This window comes from Nyctereutes procyonoides, unplaced genomic scaffold, assembly GCF_905146905.1.
Source record: "Nyctereutes procyonoides isolate TBG_1078 unplaced genomic scaffold, NYPRO_anot_genome, whole genome shotgun sequence".
Taxonomy (NCBI): Eukaryota; Metazoa; Chordata; class Mammalia; order Carnivora; family Canidae; genus Nyctereutes; species Nyctereutes procyonoides.
In genome coordinates this window covers 4,927,150-4,943,528 of record NW_026575121.1, presented here as the reverse complement: position 1 = coordinate 4,943,528, position 16,379 = coordinate 4,927,150, and the positions used below count along the sequence as shown (strand labels likewise).

The window sequence follows — 16,379 nt, the reverse complement described above, 5'->3', positions numbered from 1 at the left end:
CTCCAGATCTAGTGAATGTGTTGTTCTGGGAGCCTCTGTGGTCTGATCACACTTGAGGGGCTTTGGAAGCCGTGTAGAGCACAGCACGCAGAGCCGGGCTCTGTCAGCAACTGGGGAGTGCCCATCTCCCCAACTCCCTTCCCCCAGCAGAGCCCTAATGCCTCCTGTTTTCTATCGAGTTGCTCAGAGCCATTAAGGATGTGACTCAGAGCAAACCTCTTGCAAGCAGAGGGGATGATACTCCAGGCTTGGGCTGTGGAGGCCCTCGATGCCTGGTGGTCTCCTTCCCTGAGGTGTAGACAATGACGCTTCTGGTGTTAATGCCTTGAAAATCCACAGCTACCCTTCATTCTACATCCTACCACGAGGACTTTAAGATCCAGACTCTTCCCCACCGAATGTTCAGGGTATCGGATCTTTTCAAAAAAGCTGAATATGATTACAGGCCAGTAGTAACCTACAATTCAATTACCTCAATATCAGACACCATTCACCCGCCATTAGTTCATGCATTCATTCTTTCTCATCATCTGTGAGTCTAAGTGCAAAGCACTGCTCTGGTAGCTGGACTGTAGGGATGGGAGGGTTACAGAGCCCCGGGCTTCACGAAGCCCACAGTTAAAGGTCGGGTTTCAAATGTGATGCAGAGATTATAGCTCACTTACTGCAAAATGGTTCATACGGCGTGAAAAGCTTTGAAGATCGAAAATGAATAAGTGAAACAGGCCTGCGAGGGAGAGAAGGACTAGGTAAGAGTAAGAAACGAGCACAGAAACTTACCAAAAAGTAAAAATAGCAAACATCTAAATGAGCCGTGCAAAAAAAAAGGTCTCCAGATCATTTATACATTCAAACATCTTCAAGGAAACCATACCCGAAATAACTGGCGGGAGCGTGGGGCCTGGGAGACCTAGGGTCCTACCTGTCCATGTAATATCAGGCTTCCTTTTGCCTCCTTGGGCCTGTTGCCTTGCCTATAACCCGAGAGATGACACCCCTTCCATGTGAAAAGGTCCAAAAGCCTGTTAGTCTATAGGGTGCAGAAAAGGGTATGCACCAGTCAGAGCCCCAGAAGGGGAATTTCAAAGGAGCCTAGAAATGGGGCCAGGGGTTGTTATCAGGAGCTGTAGCAGGCACCGTGATGTGCCTTCTCTGGGGGCACCGCCTCTGAAAAGGCCCCAGCGTCTCCCAGCCCCACCTGGCTCCTGCTCTTACCTCAGCAGCAGGTGAATCTCAGTCCTGCACCCTCTCCTCACTGACCAAGGCAGATGCTTGCTGCTCGGTGGCTCAGCACAGAGCAGGGAAGTTACCAGAGCAGCACGTGGGACGTGCTTTCTGAGACGTCAGTGTGAACGGCTTGCGACACGCTGATCCAGTTCACTCCCAGTTTCTAGGCAAGGCTGTAGGCACACTGTCCCAGAAAGAGAACCATCTACTATTTTCTTAAAAGTATCCAAATAAGGAAACCCTGCAACCTCACTGGTGTCTCATATCCCTACCTGTAACCTAAATCTTTTCTGATACCATTAAAGCTTCCTCTCTCTTGGGCTGTGCTCAGAGGGAATTACAGAAGCTGCTCAATTCATAAAAATTTCTGTCACAGGCCTTAACGATTGCCACCAAGCCTTTAAAAAAAAATTCTTTGAACTTTTTTTTTTTTTTTGGGGGGGGGGTTAGTCTTCCAAACCTTTAATAGTTTTCCCTTGCTATATTCTGGGTCTATGCCGACTTCCTTAAATAATGACATAAGATTAACAAAGTCTTAGAATGCAGAGGTAAGGGGACCATAGAGATCACCTATATGGCCACTCTCTTCCTGCCACAGAGGAATAAGATGACACCCAAGTTAAAGGATGCTGTCACGGAGCTCACCGGGACTGGAGTCCACACCTCTTTAATTTTCCCATTTCCTTTGTAAGTTTTCAGACTCAAGATGTAAGACTGTTCTTTCGGTCAGTCCTGCTCAACATCCAGTAGGAATAACTCCCCTATGATTTCAAATATCTAATAAACATAATTTCATGTGTTTCCTGTACATGAAGAAGGACTTAATCTAGGTATTAACAGGGCACCGTCAGGCTACCAAGGCCCTAGGTCCTAGGCTACAAACATGCCAATGAACACATACAACTGACACCTTCCAGGTTACGATGACCAAGACCAGGTGAATGCATTCTTCTGGGTGTTTTTTCTTTTTCTTGCCTTTGCATTTAGGTCCTCTGATTTTCCTTCGCGACCCAAAAAATCCAAACCACGTTGAAACAGCTCACCCTGAGGCACAATGTTCAAAAGATAGAATGCCAAATTCACATATAAATACTAAAATGGCACCCTCAGACTTCTAAAAATGATCAGCATGATTTTAGACATTCTGGTCTCCTCGCTGTTGGGTGGGGATCAGTGAGCTCCTGGTCCCTGACTCTGAGCTCTGGTCCTGACCTGGGCAGGTGGCTCTTCCGGCAGATGATGAGATCATGACCTGGAAGTCTAGACCTGAAGTCACCTCACAGAGCTCCCTCTGCATCAGCCACATGGCAGGCTCTCAGGTGAATGAATAAACTCATCAGCTGATGGCATGTAGGGCTTGAGAAGTCTGCAATCACCTCCTTTGAGGAGTTTAATGATGATATTCTTGTGCACATGTGAATAATATCCCTTGCATGGGAAGGGACAAATGCCTAGAGCAAGCAAGCGAAGGCCTTCAACTTTTGTGAAACATTTTGCTGGAAAAATGACTTTGGTGAGTTGATCCGTGGACTGAACAGAGGCTAGTGTCCCTAGGCTGTCTTTGAACTGGCCAAGGAAGGTTCAGTGGTCCCCCCCGCCCCCCCCCCCCCACGGCCACCAGGGTAGCAGAGTCTAGTGCTGAGCCTAGGGTAGCAGGCCTCTTCAAGCTGTAAACCCTGCTGGCGGCCTGTGGTGCCTGGCAGTGGGTCCCTAAGTAGAGCGTCTGACTCTGAGCTGAGGCCTACTGAGGTGAGAGGACAGGAACTGTGGAGACAGAGCAGGGACCAAAAGGAGGGCAAAACTAGCCGGGATGCTCCAACTCAGTGACCCAGGAGCCCACAGGAAACGGCGAGGAATGGACGTGAGGGTCCACTGGGGTGGAATTTGCATATCACTCTCTGGACTATGAAATTCATCCTCTGGTAATTCCAGATATCTGCTACTGAACCGACTCCTCTATCTGTACATGTTTTTCTTTCAATAAATATCTGCCAAATACCTACTCTATGCAGGTTCTGGGTCAGAGGCTGGCAACACAGAGATGGGATGTGGCCCTGCCCTGTTTAGGAGGGGGTGGGTGGGGATAGTGTATTGTAGTCACTAGAAAACAGAGGGAGGGGGAAAACAGGTCTCCCCTGGAGAGCCAGGCGTGGCCCCCACAAGAAGTGACATTTGGCCTGGATTTCCACAGATGGGGAGATGTGTAGAAACAACTCAGTCTTTTTTCTTACTCATGCAAGATGATTAATCCTTACCCTCTCCATAGAATAACCACTCTGTCTATGTTGGAGTCCGAGAACACAACAGCCAAATGACAAATGGGAAGGCCAGCTAATGTTTCCTGAACGGCTTCTCAGTGCTAAGTGTCTTCTATGCATTATCACATTTAACTGGCGCCACAATCCTATGGAGCATCGTTATGATTTCCTCCTTATAGATAAGGGAACTAAGATTTTAATTAGTGGCCAAGGGTCACCTTGCTATGACCTGGGGAAGCCTTGTGCTTACACCGGAGCGCAGGGGTAGGGGACAGCACCCTATGCTGCCCCACTGCAGGCCAACACAATGGAAGTCTCACTGGTGGCACCTTTCCTTGTGCCCGTGACCACTGGATTCTGTATCTTAAGGTTCCCTACTCTCCTTTGGGGGTCCTCAGCTCTGACCTCATGTTAACGACGGTCACGGACACACACACACACACACACACACACACACACCCTTTGGAAGATTTTACCCAGGACTGGGGCTCGTCCTAGACTCTTTTGAGAAGTTCTAAATGTCTCTTCTCTTCAATGCCTCAACACCTTGAGGGAAGGGTTAAGAGCGAGACCACCAGCAGTGTGCTCTTGCCCATCCCTGCCCGTCCTCCTGCCTCTGGGGCACAAGGGATCCTCTCCATTAGCATCTCCATGCCTGCCATCCAATCACATTGGCCTTCTCCTAGGTGCTGGAGACGCAAAGATGAAGAGCAGCCAATCTTGGCTCTGAAAGGACACTCAGTCCCTGAAGGCAAGCGCCTATGCAACTCAGAGGCCATCCTGGCCTTCGCACTCAAAATGGGTTATTATCATGGTGCTGTAGGGGCACAGACAGGGAAGCCCTTAGTTCTGCCCCCAAAGAGAAGGGCAAGCTGTCCAAAGAAGGCGATACTGACCTTCACTGAGCTGCATCTTAAAGAACCAGTTGAAGTTGTCCAAAAAGACAAAATGGAAAGGGGTACCCTATTTCTCCATGCAGTGGTCGCCCCTCATCTGTGGGATATACGTTGCCACACCACCAGTGGATGCCCGAGACCACAGATAGTACTAAACCCTATACCTGCTCTGTTACCCCTTTATCCATGGCCGACTCTGATAAAGTGTAATTTATAAACCAGGCCCAGTCAGAGACCAACAGTGACTAGTGGTGGAGCAGTTCTGACGACGTCCTGCAATACGAATTAGGTGAATGTGGTCTCCTCGCTCTCTAAATACCTCACCCTCCTTCTTGTGAGGATGTGCGATGATAAGGTGCCTACGTGATAGGACACGGCGAGGGAGTGGTGAAGGCGCTGCGATGTAGACCTTTGCTTTCTGAAAATGTCAAAAGGAGGCCATTCTGCTCTCGAGACCACAGTTGACTGCAGGTCACTGAAACTGTGGAAAGCGAAACCATGGATGGGGTGGGGGTGGGATTACCCTATAAGAGAACACAGCCAGCCCTGCAAAGGGAGGAGAACGGAGCAGGAGGTGGTCACCGAGGAAGCTTTTGGGGGGTTGGCACGCCTGGCCCAGGAGGCTGCTCCTAGAAGAATTTGGGGGAGTGCCAGCACAGCCGCCTTCCTCACTAGCTCTTGTTTCTAGAAGAAAAACCTAGGTGGTCTAGGCTCTCCTCACTGCCTTCAGTCACAGTGCTCACCACTTCCCTCTAGGTGATGCAAACACTCCCCGCCCTCCTCAGGCCACGAAATGAATGCACCCAGAAGCCATTTCGGTGTGTTTGTAGGGCCGAGGCTTCCTCCTTCTCTCACCAGCTCCCATCCAGAAAATATGGCCCCACAAGGTGAGGAGGGAACTGGATCGTGTTACAAAACGGGAAATGGCAGCCCCGGAAAAGTGAAATTGTTCCCAGAAGTCTCAAAGTGAGTCAGTGATTGGTCTGAAAAGAGAAGTAGAGCCTCCAGGATGCTGGTTAGGTCTGGCAAGATACGGGAAAAACAGAAGTCAATTAGCATTTAAACAACCTAACAGATTAAAACTGAAAAACCCTTTGAGATGCAGATTCCATGAGACGTGCTCTATATCTTAAGTATGTAGATGGAGAGGAAAACAAGGGGTAGGCTTTCTCCTCCCAGGCCTTTCAAGAATGGCCTGGGCTCCACCGTTTTCAGGACTCCTATTGCTACCACACAAGCTGCCTTTCTCCTGGTCCAAGCCAGCAAAAAGGCATTTCAGGCATCACACAAGCCTCATCAAATGCTATCTTTTCTTCCTTTGGGAAATTATATGTATAATTGAATACCTATAATAAACTAGGAAGCAACATGGTATGGTGAAAAAATGAGTGAGGCATTTCTTTCTTTCTTTTCTTTTTTTTTTTTTTAAGATTTTATCTATTTAGTCACCAGAAACACACACACACACAGAGAGAGAGAGAGAGAGAGAGGCAGAGACACAGGCAGAGGGAGAAGCAGGCTCCCTGCAGGGTGCCCGATGCGGGACTCGATCCCAGGACCCCAGGATCAAGATCTGAACTGAAGGCAGCTGCTCAACCACTGAGCCACCCAGGTGACCCAAAATGATGAGTTTCTATGCAATTGCTTCTTGCCATGTGTTTTCTGTACATGTTAAGTTTTCTGAGCCTCAGTTTCTTCATATGTAAAAAAAGGGATATTAGTTAACGCTATTTATAGTGCTCGCTCTACAGGGTTGAGTTAGAATCAAATGAAACAAAGATTGTCTACAACAGTGGTTGGCAAAGGAAGGAAAGAAGAAGGGGGCAATGATAAAAGAAGTTTCACAAAATGATCTTGGGGGACAAACTCAATTTCCAGTATAAGTTTTATGAAAGGCCATGTAGAGTCACCACTTAAAGTCCACACTTAGCTGTGTGTATGTTACATGTGTGTGTGTGTATGAATCTAGATTTCACATCTGTGGTCATAATGTTCTTAGCTTGGCTTGTTTGGACTCTTTTACCACATTTCTCACCCAGAGTCCTCGAAGTCAGTCCCAAAAGGTATTGGCAGTAGCGACAGATGCCACAGATGAGAAGCCGACAGCATTGGTGTTGGCTGATGTCAGGTTGGGTGGTCAAGGGCCTCTGGGCTTAGCCGCCTCTGAAATACTGATGGTGGAAAGTACCTTCTAACAGTTGAGGAAGTGTGGCCAGAGGAGGCAAACGTACAGCAATCTTAAGAAAAGGCCTGACCACATCCACCATGAGTCACAAAAAGAAATGAGACCGATGGGGATGTGTGAGAAGGACCACCGGCCGATGACCCCTGGTTGTCAGGTACACCGGCTCCTAGGGACTGATTCAGTCAGCCTGGCCTCTACCTGTATTGGCTGTGTGCTCCCTCATTCTCCAGGCATTTTCTCTATTAATGTTGGAGTTGGGAAAATACTGAGACAATAGGCAGCCCACATCTGTGTATTAGCAATCACAACAGAAGCTTCTATTTATTCTTAATAATATGACCTCATTTTCTATAGGCTCCTTGGGGTAGTTGTTCTAGAATCTCTAATGACAACCTCCTTCTCATAAAAAAAAAAAAAAAAAAAAAGGACTAACATAACACGGAGGCAGGAAAGTTGTATTCATTTGATGGGCTATACTTATCTTCGCTCTTTTGGAAGCCACAGTTTGCTTGGCATATATTTCCCAGGAGCAATTTACGATGGGATATGTGATAACATTTCTTTGGTCAAAATTCTAAAACACCTTTAAGAAACTGTGAATATAAAATGGGAAAGAGGGGCACCTGGGTGGCTCAGATGGTTAAGCTCAATGTCGTGATGCCAGGGTCCTGGTATCGAGCACTGCACCGGGTTCTCAGCTCTGCGAGGAGCCTGCTTCTCTCTTTCCCTGTGCCTGCTCCCCATTTGTTCTCTCTCTCTCAAATAAATAAATAAAATCTTTTTTAAAAATATTTTATTTATTTATTCATGATAGACAGAGAGAGAGAGAGAGAGAGAGAGAGAGACAGAGGCAGAGACACAGGCAGAGGGAGAAGCAGGCTCCATGCAGGGAGCCCGATTGGGACTCGATCCGGGGACTCCAGGATCATGCCCTGGGTCAAAGGCGGTGCTAAACTGCTGAGCCACCCAGGGATCCCCAAATAAAATCTTTTTAAGAAATTTAAAAAAATAAAATGGAAAAGAAGCAGGGTGCAAATCTTGGTTCTGGCACTTACTGGTTCTGGGACCTTGGATGTAACCTTCCCCGGACCTCAGTTTGGTCATCAGTTATAAGAACGTGACCACATCAACCTTATAATACAGCACTGGTGTGGAAATGTAAGAGTAGGTATAGGTCAGGTGTGTAGCACGATGCCTACTAAGTAGCAAAGGCTGGGTCAGCCGGTCGTGATGCTGTGTAGTAGAGTGAAGTGGGCACTAGAGCTGATGCTGGGGGAAAGGGAAAAGGAAAACGAGCCCAAGAACAGACCGAGGAAACAGTACTTTCCCCTATCATACAGAAGAAGAAACTAGACCCACTCAGGCGCCACACTTAGTACGAGGCTAGAAAATGGATCCAAATGTGCTCTCCCTTCTGTGTACTGTACCATGTTTCATGCACAGAAATGACAGACTCACAAAGTTTAAAAAACTAACATTATATACCATGTTGAATACATAACATACTCCCTGCGTTGTACAGGATCACCAGACAGACGAAGTACGGCCATTGCCTTTCTCTGGAGTCGTAGGACAGGATATTTTGATGGAAAGAATCTTAATTTGAAAGATAAGGAGAAAAAAAAAGAAAGAAAGACAAGGAGAAAAAAAAAGACAAGGAGGGAAGGAAAAAAATCTGAAAAATTTCTCAAAGGTGACCATCGTGTTCTATCTTTCCAAAGGGAAAATTGTTTTAATGTTTATAAAGCACTGGAAAATGAGGGGGAAAGTTCATTTCACATTTTTAGATGAAGGAAAGGGGCTCAGTAGCACCTAACAGCATAGATGTCGCTGTGTCCTGACTTCCACTTTGCACGTGCTATGTTTCTCCTTAAGGACCCTCCTGGGTGAAAATGCCCCTGAGCTGATGATGTCAGGGAGGTGTAGAGGATCCACATTGTAAGACGTTGCACCAGGCGTTACCAAAGATGCAACCGGAATTCTAAATTTTGCCTGAGGAATGGCAAAAGGAAGAAGATGTAAATTTTATACAAATGCATTGGTGCATCTCTACTTCATCTATTTCGATACCCAGCTTACGTTAAGCTGGGTGCTGAGTATCCAGCTGAGGGATCGAAATGCAGGCTTAGTTTAAATGTAAAGTAATTATTTCATGAATTCACTTCCCTCTTGAAAGGACAACCAGAGAGGAAAAAAAAAAAGAAAAAGAAAACAAATTATCCAGGAGATTGCAATTCACATGCATAATTAATTTGCCTGCAGAATTTGGTGTCTTGGCTTTTCTGCTTGTGGAGAACATAATCTCTTTTCCACTTTATCTCAGTCACTCGGGAAGATGTCTGTCTGTGTGTGTGTGAGACAGAGCCAGAGACAGAGAGACAGACAGACAAGATAGGGCTTCTATCAGTCATGTAACTGGTGCTGGACTCAATCAAGAAGCAAGGCTACGACCACAGTACTGTGGCTTTGCTAGTTCCTTAACATTTTAGCTTTTCTCTCCCCTAGAAAAAACAAAACAAAACAAAACTAATGACCATATTTGAGAAACAAGCCTTTCAACTTATAAACAGGGCTGATGCACAGGTGTGGCTCTGAAGTCAACCAAAACTTATTTTAACCTGGTAAATGGGTCACTTTTTCCTCCTCTGTTTTTCAACTCACAATTCAAACGATCTTTCATCCTTTCACAGTCTGCAGCATGCCTATATTGGGCCATGACTGTATAATTATGGGTACATCAATTATTTCATTTATTTGTGTCCATCAGTCCCGACAGAAAGTGTGAACACCATTTGAGTAAAAGTATTCCCGCCTTTGAAGGCTGAGGACTTTTCAAAGCTTTGGAGGATAGAAATCATGGTTTGTGACCCATGCAGAGATCTATAAATTGGTAAAAACTAAATACTCAAGTGCACAGAGGTGCTGGGTAAATACTGATGATGATGATGATGATGATGATGACGACAGATGAAGACAAAGAAGAAGAAATCTCTTTGAAAAAAGTAATTATAATATAGATGGGGATATATTTGGGATAAATGATGATTATTTGAGTTCAACTCAAGAGTTTAGGTACACATAAGCACCACAGTCTGCTCCTTATTCCAGGAGAGAATTACTCCTCCTGGAACTCAGCAGTTACCCAAAACTGACTCAATTGTTGAAAATTAAGACTAATAAAATGTTTGAGTGGATTCACTTGTCTTCATATACGAAGATAACACCAGGAACGACCTCACAAGACCATAGTGATGACTAAATGCGTCAATATGGTTAAAAGCACTGAGGGAAATACTCGGTCTCAATGAATAGTCCGTAAGCATTAGCTCTTACTCTTACGGTGAGAGGTTGAAATTCTTTCACGCACCACCCCCAGCCCACTACTGCTCACTGTGTCTTACAAGATGGAGAGATGATGAAATTACTGGGAAGACTGGTGTAATCACTGAAACTGGCAAACCAAAACAATGGGGACAGTGGATAGCTTAAGGAAGTTGACTCAGGGAGGGAACTGATGCCATCTGGGCAGCCCCGTGTTTGCAACAGCTGTAGGGAGCCCCCCCCCCCCCCCGAATGTGGATATCTAATCTGGTGGCAACTCTTCAGAACTTCAAAATGACAACTGTGAAACAGGGTTTTTTTTGTTTTTAAGCTTAAAGTTTTCAACTTTTTTTGTTTTTGTTTTTGTTTTAGGATTTAGCTATTTATTTTAGAGAACGAGTACAAGAGGGTGAGTGGACAGAGGGAGAGAATTCCAAGCAGACTCCCCACTGAGCAGGGAGCCCATGGCCTTGGATCCCACCAGCCGGAGAGCACAACTCTGCTGAAATCAAGAGTTGGGTGCTTAACCGACTGAGCACACAGGTGGCCCGAAACACGAACACTTTCGATTTAAGCGCATTGCCATCTGGCCAAAATAAGGAAACTAGAAACTCTTGGAATCTGCTGACACTGGTTAGTTTTATATTTTGGGGGGGCTCTTAATTCTAATTTTTATGCCCGCAGGGTTCAATATGCAGAGGACATGGCATTATTTCAGTTGATGATTTCAACGGGCTGGGAAACTAACCGACAAAAAAACCCTAAAGAGACCATTAAATAAATAATGTCACTTTGCTATAAAATCTGCTGTCAGTCATTAAGGCCAATGCCTTCACAATCTTATTCTATAAATGTGACTCTTCGTTAGTATAATCTTGTGAGGGATCCCTGGGTGGCTCGGTGATTTAGCGCCTGTGTTCGGCCCAGGGCATGATCCTGGAAACCCAGGATCGAGTCCCACGTCGGGCTCCCTGCATGGAGCCTGCTTCTCCCTCTGCCTGTGTCTCTGCCTCTCTCTCTCGGTGTCTCTCATGAATAAATAAATAAAATATTTTAAAAATATATATATAATCTTGTGAGCAATTTCCTTAATTTTATTTCACCTAGACCGATATAAAATTGTGTTTGCCCTCTCTCCTGTACACAGAAAGGGCCTTTATTCCATAAGTAACAAGGAGAAGTTGACTGGAGAACTTTCTAGAATAATCCAAAGTAATTAAGCCAAAGTTAATGATATCTGTTCCTGGGTTCTCTGTCATCAAAGAAGCCCATTATCAGGGGCAAGAGTTTTGATAAGGATAGTGAAGTTGTATCCCAAAGCATGTTTTTAGACTAAAACAACAAGATTATAATTTTGTCTGTTTGTTATATCATTGGACAACCTCTTAAACACCTTGAGCTCAATGTCCATTTAGTGCTTTGAGGCTAAAACGAAGAATCACGTTTTGGCAAAGAGGAAGCATGATTGAATGTAAAATATTACATGATTACCGTGGCTGCTTCCACGGCAGTCACTGAGGGAACTCAGTAAATATTAAGTGAATAAGTGACGTCAAAGACGAGACTTAGGTGACTATCTAAAGAGCCGAGAGAAAATACTTGTGACAAATTTTCAATTCAAGCGATGTCACCACGCAATGCCATGCGCTAGCAGAGCTAGAAAAAGAGCTCAGGCCGCCGGCAAACAAGGACTTGACACTAAAACAGTATGATCACCGCTTTGCTCACTCTAAGATCAAAGCAGATACACACAGAAGAAACCGTTAGTGGGGACAAGGAAGATGGGGGGGCCCAGTCAGGAAGACCCCAAAAAAGGGACACGTTTCTTGAAGTGAGCCTTGAAAATTGACTGTACGTTTCACCAACCAAAGAAAGAAATTGGAGCAAGAGTTGGAGCAAAAAGAGGTGAAAGAACACGGAACTTTCTGGCAGCCTGTGGTCTTGTACACCCAGAACGTGGCCGAGAGAGGATGGCGGAGAGCCAGAGCAGAAGGAAGTGACAAGAAACAAGGTTGGGGAAGTGGCTGAGGCCAGTCTGTACTGCACACAGTTCTTTAGTAAAATTATACATTAATTAAAAGAGAAGACTTCTTCATTCTATTATTATATGAAACCCACAATGATATTTCTTACTTATAAAGACAAAAATGCTTCTGGGTTCGTTGCAAATTTTTTTCTGTTCTTGCTTTCTTTCTCCCCCTCCCTCCCTTAAAATTACGAGTGCCAAGATCTCTTCAGTCAGCTTCAGAAGCAAAAGCCTCTAAAGACCTACATCTGGGAAAAATATGCTGGCGAGGAAGAGGGGATCTGGAACAGACAGTTGCTTTTAGAGAAGCAACATGGAGCTGGTTTTCTACCCTCCCTCGACCCCCCAAAAGCCCAGTGACCTTTGGCCAGTTCCTTCCACAGTGAGCCCACGCCTCAGGTCTAAGGGCAGTTAAGAGGATTATGTGAGATAATTCATTAAAGAGTTGGCTGCACATTGTAAGTACGTATAAGTATTATGATAGAATAATATTATTATTACTTGTCCTCTTTAAGTAGGTAATATTTGAATGAGACTTGAATTGTTGGCCTCCCCTTCTTCAAAGGGATCAGAAAAAAAATTATAAATGATATTGAAATACGTTGTTTCCCAATTTGCCGATTGCTTCAAGGCATACTCCCCTTTACAGACTAAAGGAGACAAAATTTAAAATGTGACCAAGAGGACACCTGGGTGGCGCAGCGGTTGAGCGCCTGCCTTCAGCCCAGGGCATGATCCTGGAGTCCCGGGATCGAGTCCCAATCGGGCTCCCTGCATGGAGCCTGCTTCTCCCTCTGCCTGTGTCTCTGCCTTTCTCTGGGTCTCTCATGAATAAATAAATAAAATATTTAAAAAATAATAAAATGTGACCAAGAAAAGCATCCCTGAGATAATGAAAAGTCTTGTTGAGGGGGCAAGACCCGGAAGATTTTCCCCTGATGTTACTGGGGGAGGTGGAGGGGGACTGGGGTAGCTAGAATGAAGAGAAATGGATATTTGATAACACACCACGTTGACACATTAACAGTCTAAACTTGATTTAAATCAAGAGACTTTTTTTTTCTGTTTTGAATTAACTTTTTCATAATCCGTTGCATTTCCTCCCAAAGTAAAGGAAATACCGACGGACATATCTTCACAGTTTAACTTATTTTATTCTCACTGATTCTTACTGGAAATAAGAGCAGTTTTGAATTGGTTCTTTTCTGGGATTCAGGTCCTCCTCTCCCAGTTCCACATTCTTGCTAGTTTAAAACCATTCAGGAAAGACGTGTGGGAAGCAGTATCGATGGCCACATTTTGCAACTTTCAGAAATTCACATTTACAGGCACATGCACTAATTCCTTTCAAATTTACCTGTGCAGATGTTCTTTGAAAAAACTTTATTTAAGAGAAACCAGTTATGATCAATTTATGTAAATTCAAAATTCAGATATGGCGAACAAAACCACCACTGCTGACGTTTTTTTGGTTTCAAATTTGTCCCGAGGAAATAACTTTAGAACTTTAAAAGCCATTACACTGAATAAGGGGGAAAAAGGGGGTTTTGATAAGCATCCTGATAAATTAATCCAACTCCATCGAGCCCAAATGGCTTTTTATGTTTATCATCTGACGGTGGGTCTTAGTGCTGTTGAGTAGTGATAATTAAATGAAGGTTGATGCTACAAGATCCAAAGTCTACGTTTCAACAGAGCTTCTGGAGCAAATATCCCATATCAACTCCATCAGAATTCCTCCTGTAGACAGAAGCCTTTCATCAAGACTTGAACGGTCATCTGTTTGGTCCTAAGCCTAACCGCTAGTTCAGACAATTCTGCAAAAACCTATACAACTAAGTAACACAAATTGCTTTCATTTTTCCAGAGTAAATGAAGAAGAGGTCCCTCGGATTCTTTGTGGTTATTAAACACACCCGTTAAAAACCGTTGGTGCCAAAATCACCAAAAAAAAAAAAAAAAAAAAAAAGCCAGTGAACACACTCAGTACCATATGACTCAAGATGTTAATACATCCACTCTGGTACCGTAAAGACACTTTTTAGAAAAACCGAACCACAGAGCTAAAATTAAACTACTCCCACTAGGCCAACGAGCAGCACAGTCTACATGATCAATAATATGCACTTTCCTGAAAACATTTTAAGGCAGATAAAATCACAGTAAATCGCCTCCCTGAACTGAGGCAAGAGAAATAAATCAAAACACGGTTCGGTTTGAAAGGGAAAAGACAACAGCAACAAAAAAGAATCATTGTTCTGGGTGGAGGGTGATAACTGTGGGTGACCGGAGAGGAAGCCACCCAGAGAACTGAGGAGTCCCACTCTGGACAGCCACAGGGGGTAGCTGCAGCGTGGCTCACCCAGGGCTCGGGTGACAGGTGCTCGGACGCCCCGAAAGGCTCAACCCACAGAACCAGAGGCGCCCAACCAACAAAACACATCCTAAGCCCCAAGAAGTGACCAAAGGACACCAGGAAAACTCACCTTGTAGAAAAACTGTCCTCAGTGGTACTGGCGTGTGACCAGAAACCCCCTCCTCTCGGATCTGCAGAACAACTGTCAACGCCGGCCGTGCGGTCACAAGGCAGGAAGTGACTAGAATGACAAATCATCAGCCAGGAAAGAAATAGATTTTGTCTTTATAAGGACATTTTACCTAACTTTTTTTTTTTCTTTTCTTTCTTTCGTGTCTCCTCCCCCACAGGAATCACCTGACAGCACAGGTCAAGCTGAAATTCAGAAGCTCCTTACCACTTCCTCTTTAGAAAGCATTTTTCTGTCTCCTTCCCTTCCTTCTCCAGCTGTGTCGCCCGGGCTCCGGGCTCCTGGAACCTTCCTGATTTCAGATAGCAGGGCGAGGTCGGCCCGCCACCCTTCCCCGCGTGCCCCCCCGGCTGCACACGCAAGGCCCAGCCCCTGGCCACCGACGGCGAGGCCAAGCAAGAGGAGGGGGGCTGGTGCACAGGCCAGGGGGACGCTGGCACACACACCTGACACGGACTAACAGGGATTTCCTTGGGAAGGCCCCGCCCCGGCCCGAAACCCAACCCGACCTGTCCCCAGTGTCCCCGCACAATGGTCTCATTGGAGCCAACACCACGACGGGGTCTCCTGAAGGGGAAGGGCCTACACAAAGGAAAGCCACTATATTATTCACTCATTCTTTTATTTATAGAACGTCTATGTGCTAAGGATCTCTTTAACCCAATTAGAGATTTCAATTATTCAGGTGCTTCCTATACCGAGCCCAGGTGGAGCACGCGGGCCGCGGCTACAGGTAAATGGGCAGTAACCGCCCTCACGCAGGCTAGATTGGGGTTTTGGAGTGCCCGTTTTATAAAATCAGAGAACGGGGGACGCCTGGGGGGCTCAGAGGTTGAGCATCTGCCTTCAGCTCAGGGTGTGACCCCAGGGTCCCGGGATCGAGTCCCATGTTGGGCTTCCTGCATGGAACCTGCGTCTCCCTCTGCCTGTCTCTCTCTCTCTCTCTCTCTGTCTCTCATGAATAAATAAATAAAATAAAATAAATAAAATAAAATAAATAAAATAAATAAAAAATCAGCGAAGGGAACAAACCCCAGCTCTGCACAAGCTCTGGTCTAGACCCTGGACGCTTGTCCTGACAACAAATTCCCATTTTTGAAAGGAAGTGCTCAAGGGCTCGTGGCCCCACGGGGGCTGTGAAGATGGGTCAGTAATGTTAACTAGACTTTAAGCATAGTCTCCAGATTGTCCCCAAACCGTGTGCGGCTCCAGCTGCCAGCTATTGAGGAACCAGGGCCTATGGCTGCGCTTCGACCTGATGCTACGTTGATGCTTCACTGGATCATTCTATCTGCTTCTGTAGTGGCGAGGGCCCGGCACCCCACCAGTGGGGCGGGTGCCATGGTTGGGGAGCTGCCCTTATGCTTCTTGTGCTTCTTTGATTTCTGCCCTAGAAAGTGCCTGCCTCTGACCTCAAATGTTAAACCAAGATATTTCTGATGTATCCACGTCATTGGCCAGCGGGGGGTGGGGGGCTCCTTGGGCAGAGCCACACAGAGGTCATGTTGGAGGAGAGGGTGGACGGAGTCACGGGCAAGAGGTGGTGGAGATTCGGTCCTTTCTAGAAGTGGCTCACCTCCAGAGGACTCTCAGGCGTCTTGTGACTCCCATGGAAGACGGAGAGGGTGAGTCAGACCCTGTTGTCTCCACTGCGTAGCCAGAGTAGTAGCTAGGCAGAGGGGTTTGCAGAGGCGCCTAAGTTCTTTCAGGATCCCCCAAAGAAACCCCACCCGGGCATCGCTGGGACAGGGGCGGTCACACCACAGAGGAGCCGAATGCGGGGGGTTTGCACACTGGTGGGAACAGTCACCACCTGCCACCGGTGTCCTGACGGTGTGAGGATGAGAACCTGTGACACGGGAGCTCCCCGGTCTGGCTCCGTGCCCCGGTTGGCCTGACGACGGGCCCGCAGACCCAGCA

The 16,379-nt window shown here is 46.0% G+C and overlaps 1 protein-coding gene across 4 annotated transcripts in view; it reads right to left on the bottom strand.

The window, feature by feature from the left end:
• The window catches only part of LCP1 (lymphocyte cytosolic protein 1), an 82,938-nt gene that overhangs the window by 39,725 nt on the left and 26,834 nt on the right, over positions 1-16,379 (bottom strand). For 2 of the 4 annotated variants that reach the window (XM_055336035.1, XM_055336034.1), the window contains exons 3-4: positions 14,400-14,510; positions 666-727 (exon numbers count right to left, since the gene is read on the bottom strand). The gene's annotated coding sequence lies outside the window, so the exon portion shown is untranslated. Of the gene's footprint in view, positions 1-665; positions 728-14,399; positions 14,511-14,666; positions 14,715-16,379 lie in introns of those variants that run through there. The other 2 variants (XM_055336037.1, XM_055336036.1) reach the window with 2 other exon arrangements.